General features: G+C 36.1%; 1 protein-coding gene across 2 annotated transcripts in view; it reads left to right on the top strand.

The window, feature by feature from the left end:
* The window catches only part of SPOCK3 (SPARC (osteonectin), cwcv and kazal like domains proteoglycan 3), a 187,032-nt gene that overhangs the window by 144,698 nt on the left and 22,316 nt on the right, over positions 1 to 20,018 (top strand). The gene's annotated exons all lie outside the window — the stretch shown is intronic.

The following is a 20,018-nucleotide window of genomic DNA, read 5'->3' as shown; positions in this document are numbered from 1 at the left end:
CTCTGAAGAATATGTACAGTAAATAGGAAGGAGGTGGTCTCGATAGTTTGGGAGTACAGACAGTGGCAACATTTTATACATGTGAGTTTTATTTGCCTTAGGTAATTGTCAGCTTTTTAGTCCACTGTTTTTCTTACCCATATATTTATGATTCAGTAAAATATTTTGTTATGTAATTGCTACTACAATTCTATAGAATGCAACAATAAATGAAAACATCTATACTTTTTTAGTTGCTTAATTTTCGTTAGAAAATTTTGCTAATTTTTCTCAAAATAGTCTTTAGGTGACTTCTAAAGTACAAGTGCACAGCTATCAGTTCAGTACTCAAAGCCAAGAATTTATGTGGTCTGGTTTTGGTGCATATGGTTTGAGACTGACATCACTGACCACAGAAGTCAGATCTGGGCTAGTATTTCTGCTCTTGCCTTTACTACTGGCAGCAATGTGAATCTTGCCATTGATTTAAGTGTAAACAGGCTCTAACACCATGACTCAGTTTCTTGTTAGAGGAAAATACGTTATTTATAGGCAAGCTTTCTTACTCTACTAATGTTTCTGAAACCTTTTGTGATTTTAAAGATGCTACAAAGCTAAAATATATTATTATATATCCATTTTAGTTCTTTAGAGGGTATTGACATAGCAGTAAATGTCCGTTTGCCTTTATTGGTTTTTATACTGTAATACATACTATTCACTTTTAAATCTCAAAGCTGATCATCTTAGACCTATATCTGTCCAGGCATGCAAGTTAAAATATTGGTTTTCACTTTGCTTTATTCATTATATACCTTTTCAGTAATGTTGAGCTGTAAGTATATGTTATATATAAATAGAAGCTCTTTGAAGGTAAAGTGAAAATTGATGCACTGTAGATTTTTATGCTTTGAAATTCAGTCAGGGTAATTTACTGGGAGTGTCTTTTTTTCCTCTCTTGTATATAAGGTGAATTATAGACCATTTTTTACTTGATTTTTAATAGGAAGTATTATGGTTTAATCAGATTTTGTTGCTTTAGTATCTTTATATTTTATAAATATTAGTGTATTTCTAAGATAGTAGATTAATAATCTTATCAAGAATTCATTTGTATCTGTAAATTATTTCTATCTGCTATGGTAGGGAATTTACTAGCACAAAAATATTGTATTTGTAAAAGACTTTTATTTAATATTCATTACTCTGTGTAATAACATAAACTTAATGGATCCGATTTTATTGTTTGTTCCTTCAGTGTTGATAAATTTTCTGCATGAATCTTCTTTAGATTCTTGAGCAGGACTTTTTTTTTTTTTTTTTTTTTTTTTTTTGCTTGAGTGATGCTGAGCCAAGGAAAGTTGTCAGCAGTATCTTCTTTCATTAATCAAACTTCATCTTAAGACTTCCTAAAAAGAGACTTCTCCATCATAATTAGTAATAATCTAATGTAGTGTGATTAATAACAACCTAATGTGCTGTAGAATGACAGAGAATGTGTTTGGAATGAGAAGGCATAACTGACAGCATGTCCCCTGGTACCTTTGCCATCTAGCCTGGGGCTTAGACAGACCACACCAGGTACCCAGGGTTCTTTCCCCTGGAACCCAGGGAAACGTTGGAAGTGAGGAGTGTAGGCAGCTTGACAGGTCTTGTCCATGTGTGTTGTGGAAAAGCACACCGGAACTTGGTAGATGGTAAACTCTGAAGACCCCACAGTTCAGTCACGTGGCTGAGACTAAGCAGTAAAATGTGTGAGAAAGACAAAGGGCCTATAACTGTGTTTAAAGGATGGGAAATGGAGATACAGTTTTGTAACATAGTGGTAGGCTGTGGAAGTAACTCCATTCACCATTTTTGCTTCAAATGCATGAGTTTCTCCTGGGATTTCAAACTAATCTTGTATGGAGCAGGTTGTATTCACTTTGTTTTAAATACCTTTAGTTCAAAAAAGGTAATTAGGACTGTTTAGATATTAATAGGTGACCTTGGCTAAAAATAATTTTTTGTTTGCTTTATGTTCTTAAGGGGTTAAAATATTTGGGAACAAGGGATAGAAATACATTGCAGAAAAGAAGTGATACCACAAATGCAAGTAGAACAATGAGGGAGATGTGTTACAGTAACTTGAGTTACAAGTAAGAAATGAAGGCTTAAGGGTAGACTGTCCATTCCATAATAGTACAGTTTATGTAAAAAAAAAAAATAGAATGCTAGAAACTTTATGCTGTGTTTATGAAAAATAAACTCTGTAACACTGCAGAACATATTCAAGAATACTGTGAAAAAGAACGTTTTTACTGTTGCCAGGATTAAGTGAAATCCTTAGAAAGGATTGTTAGCTAAGTGCTTCTTGTCAATATTACAGAAAGCTATAATGCTAAGGGGAAAGCTGGAATATTACATGACCATTCAAAATGGATATGTAACTCTTTGCTCACAATTCCAATTGTCTTTCCAACCGCAGTCTTCCCCAGAATCAGTTTGCTTTTCCTCTAGACTGCTCTGTTGTTTCCAAGTCTTTCCACTTTCTGTGGCTGCTTTTGGCAGTGTTGGATACTCAAATCTACATGGTTTTGTCAAGTACAGGTATATCATGTTCCCAAGTTTTCATTTCAGTGAAAAATTCCTCAGGTGTCAAGGCTGTGGAAAGCAGTTCTAGCCTGCTCTGGTGGCCTGCACTTTTAGAAGTTGCTTCTTATGTTTCCTCTTTTACCAGCAAATGGGCATTTAACCATCGGATCTGGCCCTGTATTAAAAATATTTGAATAATACAGTTTATAATTTCTAATGTGAGTACTGCATCCCTGCTCACTGTGTGAGTGTTTTTTATCACAGGACACCAAGGGCATATATGTCCTGTGCCAACTGGGGCTTTGAAAACGGGTATGCATGTTTGAGGATTGGCATTCCTTGATGGCTTTGCCCATCAGGTGCATAGGGAGCAATTTCAGGGTGAACTTCCCAGATTTCATCTCAGCAACACTAGCTGGTTCACTACAAACCAGTATGTGAGGGTGATCTTACACATGGGATGGACACCTGAAACTCTTTTTTTAAATTTTTTATTAATGCTTGATTTCTGTGGGACTGTTCAGACACTCAGGGCCATTTAGACACTGGTTCTACTTAGGTAAAGACTTAGTGTATACAAGATGAGTAATTAGTAATTCAGAGTTATTTTCTTACTACTACAAGGTATTGATACAGTTTTCACAGAAGACTCCTGTGTAGGAGATTGCTTTAAATTGATTTATAATGGAAATTTTTACTAGCCTGGTTGATTTCTTTATTTTTGTTCCTCTTGTTTTTCACTAGGGGGAAAATAAAAAAACAAAAAACAAAAAACCAGAAAATCTCATAGTAAATGTGCTTTCAGAGGCAAAAATGTTACCTTCAGCGTATCATCCTGTGGTTTCGTGCATACTGCTGCAATTTTAAAGGAGTTAGGTAGGCCATTATGAGTAAAGAAGATAATTAATACTGTTTAATTTTATGTTTGATAATCATTAATTTTAACCTAGGTCATTAAACAATTCACAAACAATTTCAGTCCTAGAGTCCCCAAAACTTAATTATGTAAATGATGGAGCTTTGCCAATCTTATGATACATTAAAGGCTTTAGAAGTGTGTCACAGTAGTTGTATTGAGACTAAATAACCAAAGAGATGCAGATCAAATGCTAAGTTTCTGGATCAACATTATCTTTCTGTTCATGCAATGTATGAATAAGCTAACAGGATGCTGCTATGTTTGTGTCTCAATTACTGATGTGATGGTAATATTTCTCACTGAAACTATTTTTATACCATCAATGTGCAGTTATATTTAAAAATGTTTCATTGCTCATCAATGGGAGATGTCAAAATCTTGGAGCACATTCTCCTGGAAGGCATGCTAAGGCACATGAAAAACAACAAGGTGGCTGGTGACAGCCAGCATGGCTTCACTAAGGGGAAATCCTGCCTGACCAATTTGGTGGCCTTCTATGATGGGGCTGTGGAACTGATGGACAGGGGTAGAGCAGTTGATGTCATCTACCTGGACTTGTGCAAAGCGTTTAACACTGTCCTACATGACATCCTTGTCTCTAAATTGGAGAGACATCATTTTGGTAGGTGGACCACTCAGTGAATAAAGAACTGGCTGGATGACCGCACACAAGGAGTTGTGGTCAGTGGAGATTCAGAGCAGCCCTGCGGAGAAGGACTTGGGGGTGTTGCTTGATGAGAAAATGAGCATGAGCCGGCGGTGTGCGCTTGCAGCCCAGAAAGCCAACCATATCCTGGGCTGCATCAAAAGGAGCATGACCAGCAGGTCGAAGGAGGTGATCCTGCCCTTCTACTTTGCTCTCGTGAGACCTCACTTGGAGTATTGTGTGCTGTTCTGGTGTTCTCAACATAAAAAGGACATGGAGCTGTTGGAACAAGTCCAGAGAAGGGCCACGAGGATGATCACGGGACTGGAGCACCTCCTGTATGAAGACAGGCTGAGGAAGTTGGGGCTGTTCAGCCTGAAGAAGAGAAGGCTGTGTGGAGACCTCATAGCAGCCTTCCAGTATCTGAAGGGGGCCTGTAGGGATGCTGGGGAGGGACTCTTCATCAGGGACTGTAGTGATAGGACAAGGGGTAACAGATTCAAGCTTAAACAGGGGAGGTTTAGATTGGATATAAGGAAGAAGTTCTTTCCTGTGAGGGTGGTGAGGTACTGGAATGGGTTGCCCAGGGAGGTTGTGAGTGCTCCATCCCTGGCGGTGTTCAAGTCCAGGTTGGACAGAGCCTTGGGTGACATGGTTTAGTGTGAGGTGTCCCTGCCCGTGGCAGGGGGGTTGGAACCAGATGATTTTAAGGTCCTTTGCAACCCTAACTGTTCTATGATTCTAAGACAGCTAAAAAATACTTTTATCAGGTATTTTTTTTTTTAAGTGGTTTATTTTACCCTCCTGCTTATTTTCAGAAAGTAGAACATGTGCCAAATGTATAACTTACTGCTGAGTTATTTTTTACTGTAATTGTGTCAGAGTTAAATGTATAGCAAGGGTACTTGAGGACCTTTGGAAACTTGGGAATGAACTGGTGATCGTTCAGTAGTGTTCTGAAGGAGTATTGGATCAGTGCGTTTGACTGAATTGTCTTCAAGTAGGATGTAAACCCAATGGTATTTAAAAAACATGTTTTGTGCCCGATTCCCAATAGCAGTAATTGAATCTTTAGTAGTTTAATATCCTGTTTACTTCACATCTTCAACTGTGTTATCTATCTATGCTTCCTGTTAAATAGTTACAGCATCACTTTTCCGTTTTAATATCTGGTAGAATTTTGAGATTTTCTTTAAAATAGCAATGTCCCTTAAAAGCCAGGGATTTAAAAGTCTGGCAGCTATTGTTAATGTTTCTATAGTTACTGCACTGAAATTGACAGAAAGAAAATATGCTAATGACCGAATTAATGTCCTTGTGACAGGATGTCACTTTCTGAATTGGTTTTTTGTTACTTTTTTTTTTTTAGTTATGCTTGTTGGATTTCAGGCAAAATTTTAAACATCTATGTTTTGAAGCTGACCTCTGTCGTGAAAATTAATTTCTATTTAAGCTAAATTCAAGCAAATACACCAATAACTTATTATGCAAGATGAAAGTCTCAGTTCATATCATCAAGTCCTTACTTGGTTACACAATTTCCTCTTTCTTCCAATAATTAAAATGCAATAATTTCTTACATATAAAAGTACAAGCGTTGTCTAAAAATCTTGCAGACCTCTTCTGAGACAGAAGAACAATATTGATTTACTGTTTCACTTTTATTTTCTCTGCATAAACATTTGAACTCTCACAATTGAGAACCACTGCTCTTTTGGTTGGTATAATATTTTGAGGCACTAGGGGAGCATTTATGTGGCTAGGGCATATCCACTGATGGACAGAAACTGTTTATTTGTGCAGTGAAGGTATGATGACACTTAGGCTGTGTTTGTGTGTCTTCATGCCAGGTTACTATAGCTTTACTGAGAGTCTTGTAAGAAATGTTAACAAATTTTGCTTGTATCAACATGATCTAAATCTGTTTCAGGTGGTATAATTTTTATCTCCACTACTTACACTACCAAGAAGGAAGATTTTCTATTTATAAATTAAAAATAATTTGTTGTGTACTCTTGATGAAACAGCTTTATAAAAACATATATTAATAAAATTATTAGATAGATGCTCTGTGGCCCCAATTATCATAATTACCCGTCTTGCCTTTTATTTTGCTTCACAGGATACAATATTAATTTTGTTTGTGATATCTTAATTTTACATCCCAGATGCAGGCTACTTGACATGTCAGAAATCCTCTAGATAAAATATTAAAGTCTTCATGGGAAATGAAAAACCCAGCTTCTTCCCTGCAGGCACCAAGATCCATGAAATTAACTGTGGCATCTGTTTTAACTGTTGTTCCTGCTGATACTGCAAGATCAAGTGCTATACCCACCTTCCATGCAAGCATCAGCAGTTGTTCAGTTGTATCAAATTGTAAGCTTTGGTTCATTAGCATGGTGGCACCTTTATAATAGTCTGAAAGCTAAAGGAAAAGCATCCATCTTTAAAACATAACTACCTCCTAAAATTAAATGGCTTTGAAAAACAGGTTTGTATTGTCATTTATTAGCACTGAAATGTGCTCTTTGTGGGGGGAAAAGAAAAAAAAATAAAAACTTATATTTACCATTAATAAGACTGCAAGACAAGTCAGAAGAAATCACATTTGGTATATATCAGATAACAATTTTTGTCAGAATTGTTTGCATTATTTATCCTGTTTATAATAGAAGCCTGTTATAAATTATTGAGATTCTTAAAAGCAGGAGAGCAGAAACTGATAAAACAGTGGAAAATGAACCAGAGTGAAGCTTCAGTAATAAAAAACAGGGTCAACTTGTTGCTAACTTTTGTCCCTGGCAAATTCAAGGAGAAACTTAGCAGACCTTACTCTTATCACCTGTCAAATGAAGTAAAAGGAAAAAGGAGAGTAACAAATTCAGGATCTTGGTTATTGTGTTGCACCCTATTTGAATCTGATACCCAATTTTGGTTAGTTATGAAGACCTGTAAAAGAGAAAAAACTTTAAAATAATGGTCTAATAACTATATACTTACTGAATACCAAGCTAGTTGACTGTGCTTCTGTATGCAAAAGCATATATTCCTCCTTCAGCCAAAACATAAAGAAATGCTGTCTGATTTCACATTTTTAAGGAACAAATCTAGAAATGTGTAGCTTAGCATATAACATGAGGTGTAATCATGAAAATGTGATTTATAGTTCAAAATGTATTTTTCACAATTTTTTATCATTTTAAAATGGTGATAAAAATCCATACATTTCCTAGAGAGCTTGATACAATTTATAGTGGTTATTAGATGTTAACTTATATTGGAGTTCCTAATTATGAGTGATGTCTTGGATAAAAAAATAGTTTGTTTACATGCACACAATGCAAAAGTCTGTAATGCTTATATTTAAGCATTTTATATATAGTGTATATATATATATATAAATAAATATCAGATCTATATGCCAAAGACAAATAGATCTTTTCCAGTAGCAACTACAACATTGAAATTGTTTTGTGTAACTGAGCATTGTGATTTACTTGGAGAGTAATGTAACCACATACAAGATAAATGGAAAAGTATAATCAGTAGTAGTAGTCCAGAAACCTAATGTATATTTTCTGTACCTTGAGATCAGTAAAAATGTTTGCAGATAATAAAGCCTTCAAAACAGCTTTTGCTTTCCCTATGTTTTAGCCACAGTAACATTCAGTTTAATCTGACATAAGCTTTTTAATAGGCTAATGATTTTTTTTTTTTTTTGACATTTGGACAAAGGACACAGGAACCTCGGAAGAAATATTTACATTCCTAACCATATATATTTATCTGTAGAAGAAAGTTGACTATACACAGCATAAGGAAGAGGTTACACTGAATTTCATTACTACAGAGGTCAGCAGGTAATTGCCAGATCTGCTATTATTACTTTTGCTCTGCCTCTAAGCAAGATTTCTTCAGTCTGGAAGAATGTCCCTTTTGCTATTTAGGACTTCTGTAATGGAAATAAAAATGCATATGTCCATTAAGAAGGCATTTGCACAGAGATTGATGGCGTTGCCATGCATTTTTTAAGCGCTAAGCAGATAGCCAATCCATATGTGCACATCAGTTGCACTGCATATGCAGTGAATCTGGTGCATCACAGATGCTTGCAGCTTAATTGACTTACAGCTTGAATTGTAGACTTTTCTGGGACAGCGTGAAATAGCCTGGTCAGAGATACTGCTTTTGCTCTGATACGGTCTGATACTCTGTTTTTATGCCCAGGATACTGAAATTCCTTTTTATACCTTGAGTTTTAGAACTATAAAAAATTGAAATACAGTAACCTTTGTTCTATTTAAATTAGCAGTTCGTTCCAGTGTATCGTGTAGAGGCAGGCACGACTTTTGTTATATAAAACAGGAATAAAAAATTCTTATCAAACATTATAAGCACTCATAAATATTATTCTGAATGATGAGTTCTTTTTAGTGGAAGTCAAAGAGTAACTGTGAAAACAAAGTGCATCTCCCTAGTGTGATCTTTGTAGTAAAACAAACAGAAAATACTGAGTGTAAGCTTTTCGAGGAACTAGCACATAAATGAATACTCCAAGACAAAAGAGAATCCAATGTAAGGAGTTTGAATTCTTTATTTTTGATATTAGTGATTATTGCCAATATCTTATTTTTTATTGTCAGCCTCTCAGTTTAAAACTGCATTATTTCTTTCTTTATTTATTTATTTAAACTTTTGAGTATGCTTATGAAATATCAGATCATACAAAACTGGACGTCTTCACTGTTTTCTTGCGTGTCCCAATACTCTAAGGAAAACTGCTCAGCATCTTACCATTCCCTAGAAAAAAATGTTTTACATTGTAATATTTTTCAAAAAAAGAATACGTATAATTTTGCTCCAGAACAAAAATCTCTCAGTAGCAGTGTAATAGTTGTAAAAGTTATTTTGATACAGAAATATGTGCAGATTGACAAATACTTCAATTCACAGAAAACTTTTCAAGACCAAAGTGATTAAATGGGACACCTGTATTACGTGTTGTACAAGTAAATATATTTTTTTGAAACATACGTAGCTCATTATCTCTTAACACTTCAAAATGTGAGAGACTGAAGAAAGAAACAGCTTTGAAGGGGGAAAATGGTAAAAAAAAAAGGAAAAAGAAAATGTTGAGTAGCAAGGAGATGACTCTTTAATTATGCCTTTGGCTTGGGAGTGAAGTTTTGTGCCCACTAGGCAGGTGCTTGGCTGTCTTGTGTTGAAAGGAGAGAGGAGAGGAACGCCTTGGGCCTTTATGTCTAGATTCAAACATGCATTTATATCCCTACCTTATGTTGAAGAATTTACCTCTTTTTTTGTGTGGGGAGGAGAGGGTGGAATGAGAAACAGTTAAAAAGTAGATACATAATGTACCTGGGTGACCACCTTTCAGAGAGGTTTTGGAGAATTTGTGTGAACTGCTCCCCTGCAGACTGTTATCACTGCCTATATCCTCAGGAAATTTCTTCTGATTATCATCACTGTTGAGTGACTGAATAATCAGAGGAGCTGTTGCCTACAGCTTATTCACGGTGATTGATGTCAGTGTCTTTTGAAAATGTCAGTTTCTGTTTCCTTTAATAATTCCTACTAAGATACCTATCTAACTGACGTATTTGGGTTTAAAGCCGTGATGACATTCAGTCTTAATTTATTTTATTTTGGTAAGCTATTTACTTATGTCAAATATTTTGTACAGCAATGTCACAGTTATAGGGGCAGCCTTATTGAGTTTAAGGGATCAGGTACTGTACACACTGCACCCTCACACTGACTCATGTTGAAAAAAACAGTATTACTAAGTAATGTCAGGTGCAAATATAAATGGGGAGAGGAGTGGCTGTAAAGCAGCCCTGCAAAAAAGAATCTGGAGGTGCTGCTTGAAGCAGGCTCAATATGACTCATCAGTGTGCCCTGGCAGCCAACGGAGGAAAGTGCGTAACACAGCATGATCAGTTGGTTGACAGAGGTGATTATCCCAATGTATTCAGCATTGGTGCATCCTCACCTTGAGTACTATGCGCAGCTGTGGGCCCCACAATTTAAGAGGAATGTGAAGGTCCTTGAATGTGTCCAGAGGAAGTCAATAAAGCAGGTAAAAGGTCTGGAAGGCATGTCCTGTGAGGAGCGGCTGAGGACACTGGGCTTTTCTAGTTTGCAGAAAATGAGGCTGAGGGGCAACCTGTCAGTGTTTAAGAGGGTTTTGTACAATGCCCTTAACAACATGCTTTAACTTTTTGGTCGGTCCTGAGTTCATCAGGCAGTTGGACTAGATGGTCTCTGTAGGTCCCTTCCAACTGAAATAGTCTATTGTATTCTAAGTAGCATTATTTTAATCTGATTGCTAAATTGTTACTCTGTTTCTGAATCTGTCCCCTTTCTTGTTTAATAGATTTGCCACAAATGCAGTTAAAAGTGGCTATAACCTTTTTGCATACAGAGCAGTCCTATAATGATTGCAGGATAAGTGGTGGTGTTCTGAATGTGTCTGCTCTATGCTACTGCCGTTAGGGCTAAGCCGACAGAATGAATGCTGTGCTCTTTAACTGTTTCTGTACAAAGTCAGGTACCTTAGATAAGATTTAAACATAAATGTTCAGAAATGTAAACTAAATGTCTTCCATTGAAGAGGATCGGGGACACGGTTAGCCTCTTCTGCCATGTCCACTGAGGTGCTGGTCTGTGGCACTGTGGCAAAGGAGCACGTATTGCAGGTCTGCTGTTCTCTGTCTGTGTGCTTAAAGGAATTTCCTGCTCATCTAATACTGTTATCTTTGAATAATATTATTATCTAAACTTAATGACCTTTCCAAAGTATTTACTATATCCAGTCCTACTTAAAACAGTAAAACGATCAAATAATCTTCCAGGATTGTCTTTATATTATAAAAAGGTACTCTGTGTCGTGTACAGTATGTTATAGGATTATGTTATATTTATTATGTTTATTCTTCCTCATAGTTACTAACACTTATTAGCCCATCCTTGGAGTCTGAGTACTGGGCTAGGTGATCTGACACACTGTTGTGACTCTTAGGATCTTTCATAGCCAGCACAGACATGTGAGGGCTAAGTTTTGAGAAGTTGATTCCAGGATTCGTAGGCAGTATCTATTTTAGACAAAAGAAAATGACTAGAGGCACTGCCTGTTTACCTGGCTCAAGTAAACAGGAGAGTCTATTAAATAGTGATGCAATATTTCATCATTATCATGTTGTGTTGTCTACAGAGCAATTTCTTAATAGGATTTGTAACTTGCCCGTCATAAATTTACCCTTACAGGGTAGCAAATAAATAGTGAATAGATTATAGGAGGATCTTGATCAAGCAGATTTTCTCTCCTTGCCCTTTCATAAAAGTAAAGTCCATATTGCTTTGAAACATGAAAAGACTGCAGCAACTGAATTATCGTTCTCTATGATGGAATGTTACTGTGTTCCTGCATTTGCTGTAGTCAAAATTTTCTTCTATCTCCTTTTCCTATTTAGTAAGCTCATTCTCCCTGAAAAGGAGGTTAATAGAGTACATTCGCTTGCAGTTTTACAGTCCTTCCCTTAGTTTTATTTCCTTCTCCAGTTTTTCTGATTGAAGCCTGATTTTCCTCTCTGATGGGCTCAAATTGTAATACATACCACAGTTCTTGTTCAGCTACTACCATGTTCCCAAGGAACACTGTGCACTCCTAGGTGCCACAGGAGATGTATAGATATCAGAAGAATGCACTGAGCCATTTTGAGACCAAGTATTCATCTTAACAAAAGAAATGCCATCAATTCTTCTGGAGAAATTGAATGGATTTCTGAAATCCTAATTGGCAGTGTTATAACTACGGATTTCTTCAACTTATATTTGGTGTAATTGCAAATGGCAGAAGCTACAAAGTCTGATAGCCTTGCACGTTGACTTCACTGAATGCTTTGATTTTGCTAAATGTATATGGTCTTCTGTTGCCAATTCAGATAACTTAGTTTCTATTTCTGGTGTCTCAAATGATAATTTCTTATCAGTGTGTTTAAGAAAGGTCTTTTAAAGAATTTAGGGGAGTTATTCAATCCAGCTGGTTAAATGGCAAATGTCTTCTATTTCTTTACTTGTACTCTTTGTTCAGTATAAATGGAAGGGCTATATGGATGAGGAACTTTCTATTATTTTGTTTCTCATTGACAGGATGTGTAAGAGCAGAAAAGCACAGTTTAAGCTTCCCAAAAAGCACATGCTGTTGCTAGGTCCTGGATGTCTGTATTGTATCTACATGCATGGACCCTGCTCTGTAATGGGAAAACAGCAACCCTGAGGTTAGAATCCAGTCTGCTCAGACAAAACCTGTATTATCTCAGTACGTCAGTCAGTCGAACAGGTAGAAAAAAATGGAATATTTTGATCAAAAAGGAGGAAAGTTTTCTTGGTGGGATTTTTTCCCTTTTTTGTTAATTCTGTGTTGACAATTTTATATTGAAAGAAGGGTGCCAACCTCTGGAAGTGTTATTTTCTTTACTCTGGTAGAAAGTTCAAAGCTTTACTAAGGGTAAACTTATGCATTTATTTAGTAACTGCTTTATGCTGAAGCAGTTTATTAGGATATTCAGTTCATTTTCAGCATTGCAATTCAATATCTCCCCTGACAAAAAAAAGATGTTAAATCTTTCCTTTGAATTAGGAGAACACCCAAAATGTATTTCTTTTCTGAACGTTGTCATTCCTTGCAAAATATTCAGTGATCATTACTTGCTCTGGAGCCATTTCTTCTTAGACTGACCATGACATGGTCTCCATTTCTGGGTCACAGACTTGGAGTGAAAGAATGTGGGAGCTCATAAGGGCGTGTTGGCACTGACAAATAATGTAGGTCATTGGTTTGCTCCTTGGCTCTTGTCCTCGGGTATCCACACTACCGGTTCAGTGCCAGACTCTTTGCTGGAGTAGCTGTTCCCATTTTAGTTGTAACTCTGGGAATAGTTTTCTCCATGGACTTCTTCCTGCAGTCTATATGAATGAAAAAGCAACATTTAAGGATTTATAGTCCTTTAACTAGCAAATGGCATCCTATCAGACACTGCACCCTCCAACATTTCATACACTCACATATGCCTCATTAATGCATGCTTCTCATATCCTTATTATTTATTTATAAAACAGTACTGTGAACGAGTTTCCCCATCCTATTCAAAAATAATAATTAGAATTCAATAGGGTCGCTGTTGGTAATGCAGGATTTTGGGACTTAAGTATAGGAATAACCACATCAGAAATTACCAAGGCTAAATAAATTTGTATCTCCATGAATATTCATTTATATCTCATAAAAATTCTCTGTTCTACGTCAGATATTCACGAACAATACATTTAGTGTTCAGTGCATAGACTAGCAAAGCGTAATTGCACTTTGCTGGCATATTTCATATATACACGTGTAAACATTTCAGATATTTGTGCCCTAATCATTTATTTTTTAAAAATCATTACTTTCTTCATTTCTCTTTTGACTTTTGATTAATGAATTTGTGTGGAGACACGGGTGTAGGTTGCATATACTTGGCTAGAGTTCTGACTGCAGTGAGGTGATGGTACAGTATAGTACAGTTTACAACTCAGCGCATGTGATTCCTGTGCCAGGTGGAATGGGTCCTGCTCTTAGATTACTGGTACAATTAATTGACTACCATAGTTTTCTTCGGTATTAGAGAAAGAGATAATCTACCTCTGATGGCCTTACTTTAGGAAAGACACTAATAATTAGCTAAATTGAAGTAATTCCCTCTCAGTCCTCACATAGAGGCCTACAGGCAATTGTACTCTTTAATGCACACTTTGAAGTGATTAAGAGCAATGTTAATGATTAAGTATTCCAAAAGACACAGAAGCAAACAGTTCAGGTAAATATGAAAGTGCTGCAATGCAAGCCTTAGATCTGTCAGTGGTATCCACTGTGATAGAAAATTTCTTTATGCCAGACACTTGCAGAACAGAGTTTAGTTAATTTCTATTAGTCGGTGATCATTCAGCCCAATATTCAATTCTTCTATCCTTCCCTGCAAGAGAAAAGGTGCAAACCACTAGATGGTCCTATCAAGGCTTAATGGTAGTTTTCTTTGACAATAGAAAGTAAGTTCCATCAGTCTCTTCCAGGTTCTATGTGCAGAATTACTTGGTGCTGCAAGTTTTGAAGCCTCTTATCTGCACAGAACATTTCTGATCTCAGAAAATATCTAATTTGAAATAATAAAATTATATATATATATATATATATATGAATTTTCTTATAAAGAGCATTGTTTGGTGATCTTTTTATCCTTGCCTACTAGGTTTCAAGGAGTTTTATGTCAGATGCAACAAGTCTTTGTGGGACCCTATCAATCTTGTCCTTGAAAGGAAAAATATGTCCTGACTTTGTAACAGAGCTGTGTTGTGCTTTCAAGAATCTTTGGAACTGGATTTAGAAAACTACCTCACTTTTGGGGGTATGGTGTTGATGTTCTGTCCCTATTTGATACTTCCCATATCTTCTGTTATGTGAAATACTGGATTCAGTTGAATGTATAAAAATATTTGGGAATGAAGAGGTGTTGGAATATAACATACTACAGTGGAGCAACTCCTTGTGTTTAACTTCTTTTGCTGACTATCTAGCTTCCTAAGTACGCAATTTACAGATTAATAAGGTAATTTTCATCGTCAGTAATTAAGAGTTCAGAATAACAAAGCATGATGGGAAATGATAACCAACAGTAAAGATTAGCAGCAGTAAGCAACGGAAGCCATATATATTGGCTGTCCTCCACAAACGTAATCAACAAATTCCACAATAGTTCTGTGATACTTCTGGCAGATTAAAGAATTACTGTTGTCTTACTTAATTGCGATGTTTTAGTAAATTTAAATCTTTTAAGTTAAAAAGAATATATTAGCACATAAATTCTTCATGTTGTGGTTACTACTATTTTGCATGCACTCAGGCATAGTCATTATATTTAAATGTGAAGTCTTTAAAACTATGAGGGTCAAAAAATATCAGATTTATTTTAATAAAAATGTAATTTAATAGAAATAATTTAAAATCTTATGAAACATTAATCATGAGCAGAATGCCTGTATGGAACATTAATTTGACGCATTTAAGAATAAGCAGCTGCAGTTCCCTGATACAATATCTGCAGCATTTATATAATTATCTCGTAACATAGACTAACTGAAGTAGAAAATTCATTGTTTAGTTAAATAGTAAGGAAATTAGAATGCTTTCATTTGTTATTTTCAAGGTATTTTCCTAAAATCATTGGGCCTAGAATTAGCAGATGGCTAATAAACTTCATGAGCTTATGAAAATAGAAATGTACAGATGATTTTCAATTTATAGCTGTTTTTTAAAAAAGTTATACATATGGGACTATGAAAAGATGACTGTCCCATCCTTTAGTTACAAGTTTGAAGGGCCTTTCATCCTTCTGCCAAACTTATTGGTTTTGCAACCACATTTTATTTTGACATATGTTATTCCTCCCATTTATGACAGAGATGATACAGAGCCTAAAATGCTGCCCTATATTGCAGGAATTGTAAGGCCATTTGCGTACAATTTTAGTTCTGGTATTGTTAGACATTCAAATTTACCCAAACGGGGACTAGCCCTTAGTTTGAAGACTGTAATTTTCAGTTTGAACAATCAGTTCCTCAGGGCTTAATTCATAAACCTGCACAGAATGGCAGCCTGAGTAGGTATGCTTTATATAATGTTCTAGTTAATAGATACCGGTTTTAAAGGCAGCACTGACTTCTAATGGCAGTATTATGATTACCGTATTGTCACACATGACCCTCTGGGAAAGAATACATTTAAATGCACATAAATTATGTGCAGTTAATCAGTGCATCTCAGATACATAAGATGTGCTGTGGAGCCATACAGTGGTGCATGAATGGTAGATAATGCATTGAAAGAGCATTGGACTACATAAGCATCAACTTTAGACTGCTCTAAATAATCCTTCTCACGGTTGAGTTGGAATTGCTGCTGTAACCGGGTTTCTGGATGTCTAACAATCCTGGACAGATGGGTACAATTCTTAAATTACAGCATGAGAAAATCTCTTGTACTCTTCAGTGAAAACAGTATAGAGTTACAAGATGGTAGTGTATTTCTCCTTTTTAAGAGGGGTAGTTTTTCATATAGTGAGGAACCTTCATGTGAATGACACAATAATCACAGGACATGAACTATTGGACACTGCCCTGAGAAACCTGATAAAATTAGACCTGCTTTTAGCAGGGGATAAGACTGAACAACTTCTGGAGTTCCTTTCCAACATAAATTATTTTCTTTGTGATTCCAACATGTAGGAAAAGTTGGGATGATGATAAATCTTGCTTTAACACAGACTGACAGTTAAGTTTCCAATTGCATGTGGGGTAGTTCCTAGTTTGATGTAGGAGGTGGTTGATATGTACCCTGTCCTCCACATTGTCCATGTTACGTGTATATTTACTTCTTGGTTATTTTATTATATACATGAATTTATGAATATAGTTCTGCCCGACTGCAGGAGATTGTATGTGTTGGGGATGATCTTCTGCAGTTCTGGTTGTAGTGGAGGGGGATGTATCTTGAAACACATGATAGGTTGTGTGGCAAGCAAAACCACATGATGAGATAGTGGAGTACCCCTTTTGTCTTGGAAGTGTGCCTTCCGGCAGGACAGGGTACTTCATCTCTCTCTGTGAATCAAAGCCTTAATCTTTCTCCTCCAACTTAATCCCAGTGGCCATATCATCAGTAAATTATGGTTTTTGGGCTTACTGGCTACTAGTAGATTTGGGAAGTGCTCTGTTAAATTATGCAAAGACATTAAGAATATTCTGGCTGTGGGCACAAAAGAAGATAGATCAATAGGTGAGTTCTACACTTAAGTTACCATTTAACTGTGTGTTAATTATTTAGTTTTGAATCACTTCCTTCACAATTGTTAGGCCTTCTACTCTTAGAACTGAAAATTGAACTGAGTGAGGTCTGCTGCTGAAAGAGTAGGTGAAAGTATCTCTTCCCAGAGTAAACATGAGACACAGATTCTAGCTACAGCCTTGTAGTTCCATGGATTATTGTGAATGATGGTACATAATGTGGGGTATTTTCATGGCTTCCTTTTTTTTTTCTCTAAATAATTTTTGACCCTTCACTTAACAAAAGCTACTCCTTAGTAAAAGGGTATTTTGTTGTGCATATTATGTCAATATACTAATGATTTACGCTCATTAAACTACAAATATTTTTTTATATGTATGTCTCTTTATATAAAAAGTATATGCTTAAAATAAGCTAATTTCTGTTATGTCAGAAAGCTAAGGCTGGTTTAATATGTTAGGGAATTCAATCTGTTATGCTAGACCCAAAATATTTTCTGCATGTGTTTACAGCTTTCAGTAGCACTATTTTTGCTTCATCAATTAGCTTGAGTTGAAAGGCACCAAAAGAACACATACTGATACAGCATTTTCCAATATTCTACTTCCAATCAGTAAATTATATTCAAATGCCAACACAAATTGTAACATTTACTATATGTGAAAACAGATTTAACAGTTGGTTCAACCTAACATTTAAATAATATTTATTATAAAGGAATTTCTGGATTTGATAACTGTACACTTTCAGATCCCTTAATTTTTGCATGACTGTATATGTTAGTTTCAAATAGCAGTTTTTATTACTTTAGATGACAGGACACTCCAGTAACCTTTGGGCTAGTGACTTCCTTTTACCCCATACTAATTCTCTTAATGGGTACTAGAATTGATGGTAATGGCAGAAATGCATTGCATTGGCATTAGACAAAATCAGGCAGGTTCTTCAGTGGGTTCATGTGACACAATATGCATTTTTTGATTATTCTCTAACCTTCTACAACCTTTACTGTCTGTCTTTCGCCAGTAAAGATTAAGCTTCCTGTCTATCAGGTGAAATAATTGTCTGAATAAATCTGAATTACTTCATCTTGACCTATTTTAAATCAGTACAACAGTTTCAGCAGCATGTACCTTTACAAGCTGATTACTGGAATGAAAAGTCCCTAAATATATTCTAAAATGCATCAACCCATTAATTAGTGTAATTTTTCATTATATAGCATAACCCTAAGCAAGCACGCTTCAATGGCACATAGTGTTCCAGTGAACAGTGTTACCTGATCCCCTCTGTTACAGAATACAAGGTTTATTCACATAAATCTCTGTGATTTAAGGTGGACTCCTGAGACAGGTACTGCACCAAGACAGGATACAGATCAGAAATTAAGATAAATGTAGTAATTTTCACTAAATATACCTGATTTTTTTTTGTGACCTAAAGATTTTACTTAAGTATCACTTAGGATTACATTATGCAGCCCAGCTCCTGTGGAAAAAAGTACGTGTTTGTGACTCTGATAATGTCTGAATATTGTTCTCTGCTTCTCATGACTTTCCGAAAGCTATTTTTTAGGCTTACATCTTTTACATCTGTTAAGTGTGTATCTGAATGTTCTTGGAGAGTTGAGCAAAACTTATATAAATTTTGGTGTGAGAGAAAATAAATCGTTATTTTACTATTTTAAAGATTATTTAGCTACTTTCTACATGTCAAAACAGGAACAAAAATGTGAAGTGTGATAAGTACTTTGAAAAAAAAATTCTGTAGTTGAACATTTGACATTCAAAATCATATCTTTAACATGTGGAAGATGTTAGAAAGGATTTATACGTTTTTAATGACCCATGTGATAAGAATCTTCAGTTTCTTTGTATGTATGGCTGACTCTACGTGTAACATTAAATTAGATTCTCTAGTCTGAGGCTCTCAGTTTACTCAGAATGTACAAATATTGCCTTAGTCATTTTGGCCACAGTATAAAAATACAGCTTTATTATGAAACAAGAAGGAAGGGAAACTTCTATAGTAGCATAACATTACAGTAAAAATTAATATGGAATCTACGTGCCAATAAAATCAAACTTTTTGCAAGATTATTAGACTTGAGGCAGCTCTGTTCAGCAGATTCATAAAGAAACATAGATAATTTTAGGCCATATTATTCAAAAGTCTGTTTGAAGTTTGCACTACATACATAAGTTCTTAAGGCAAAATTTCCCCCTAGACTACCTGAGACTTGTACTTGCCCTCTAAGCCAGAAATTACTGTTTTCATAACTTGAGAATGTGTGCTTGAGGTGCCACTTACTTACTTACACTTGCTTCAGGGTGGTAAACAGACTGATCAGATTGATCTGAATAATAATAAAAAAAATAATTAAGGTTTAAATCAACATTAAAACAAGTAGTATTTGTGACTTACTAGGTTATGATAGCCCCTATTCTTACGAGTTTGAGCCATAGTTGTAAAGCATAATACCAAGTCTTGGGAAACGGGAGGGGTGCCTGAGGACTGGAGGAAAGCAAATGTCACTCCAGTCTTCAAAAAGGGCAAGAAGGAGGACCCGGGTAACTATAGACCGGTCAGCCTCACCTCCATCCCTGGGAAAGTGATGGAACACCTTAGCCTTGGTGCCATCTTAAGGCATATCAAGGATAAGAAGGTTATGAGGGGCAGTCAACATGGCTTCACCAAGGGGAAATCTCTTGGTTTTGTCAACTCTCAAGTTTGACCAATCTCTTAGCCTTTTATGAGGAAATAACACGGTGGATGGATGATGGCAGAGCGGTGGATGTGGTCTACCTTGACTTCAGCAAAGTGTTTGACACAGTCTCCCACAGCATCCTCACAGCTAAATTGAGGAAGTGTGGTCTGGATGATCAGGTAGTGAGGTGGACTGCGAACTGGCTGAAGGAGAGAAGCCAGAGAGTTGTAGTCTATGGGGCAGAGTCTAGTTGGAGGCCTGTAACTAGTGGAGTGCCTCAAGGGTCAGTACTGGG

The sequence above is a fragment of the Pezoporus wallicus genome, unplaced genomic scaffold (assembly GCF_028554395.1).
Source record: "Pezoporus wallicus isolate ANWC-B61680 ecotype Strahan unplaced genomic scaffold, APGP_CSIRO_Pwel_v1 contig_2384, whole genome shotgun sequence".
Classification (NCBI taxonomy): domain Eukaryota; kingdom Metazoa; phylum Chordata; class Aves; order Psittaciformes; family Psittacidae; genus Pezoporus; species Pezoporus wallicus.
This window is presented reverse-complemented; position numbering and strand designations above follow the sequence as displayed.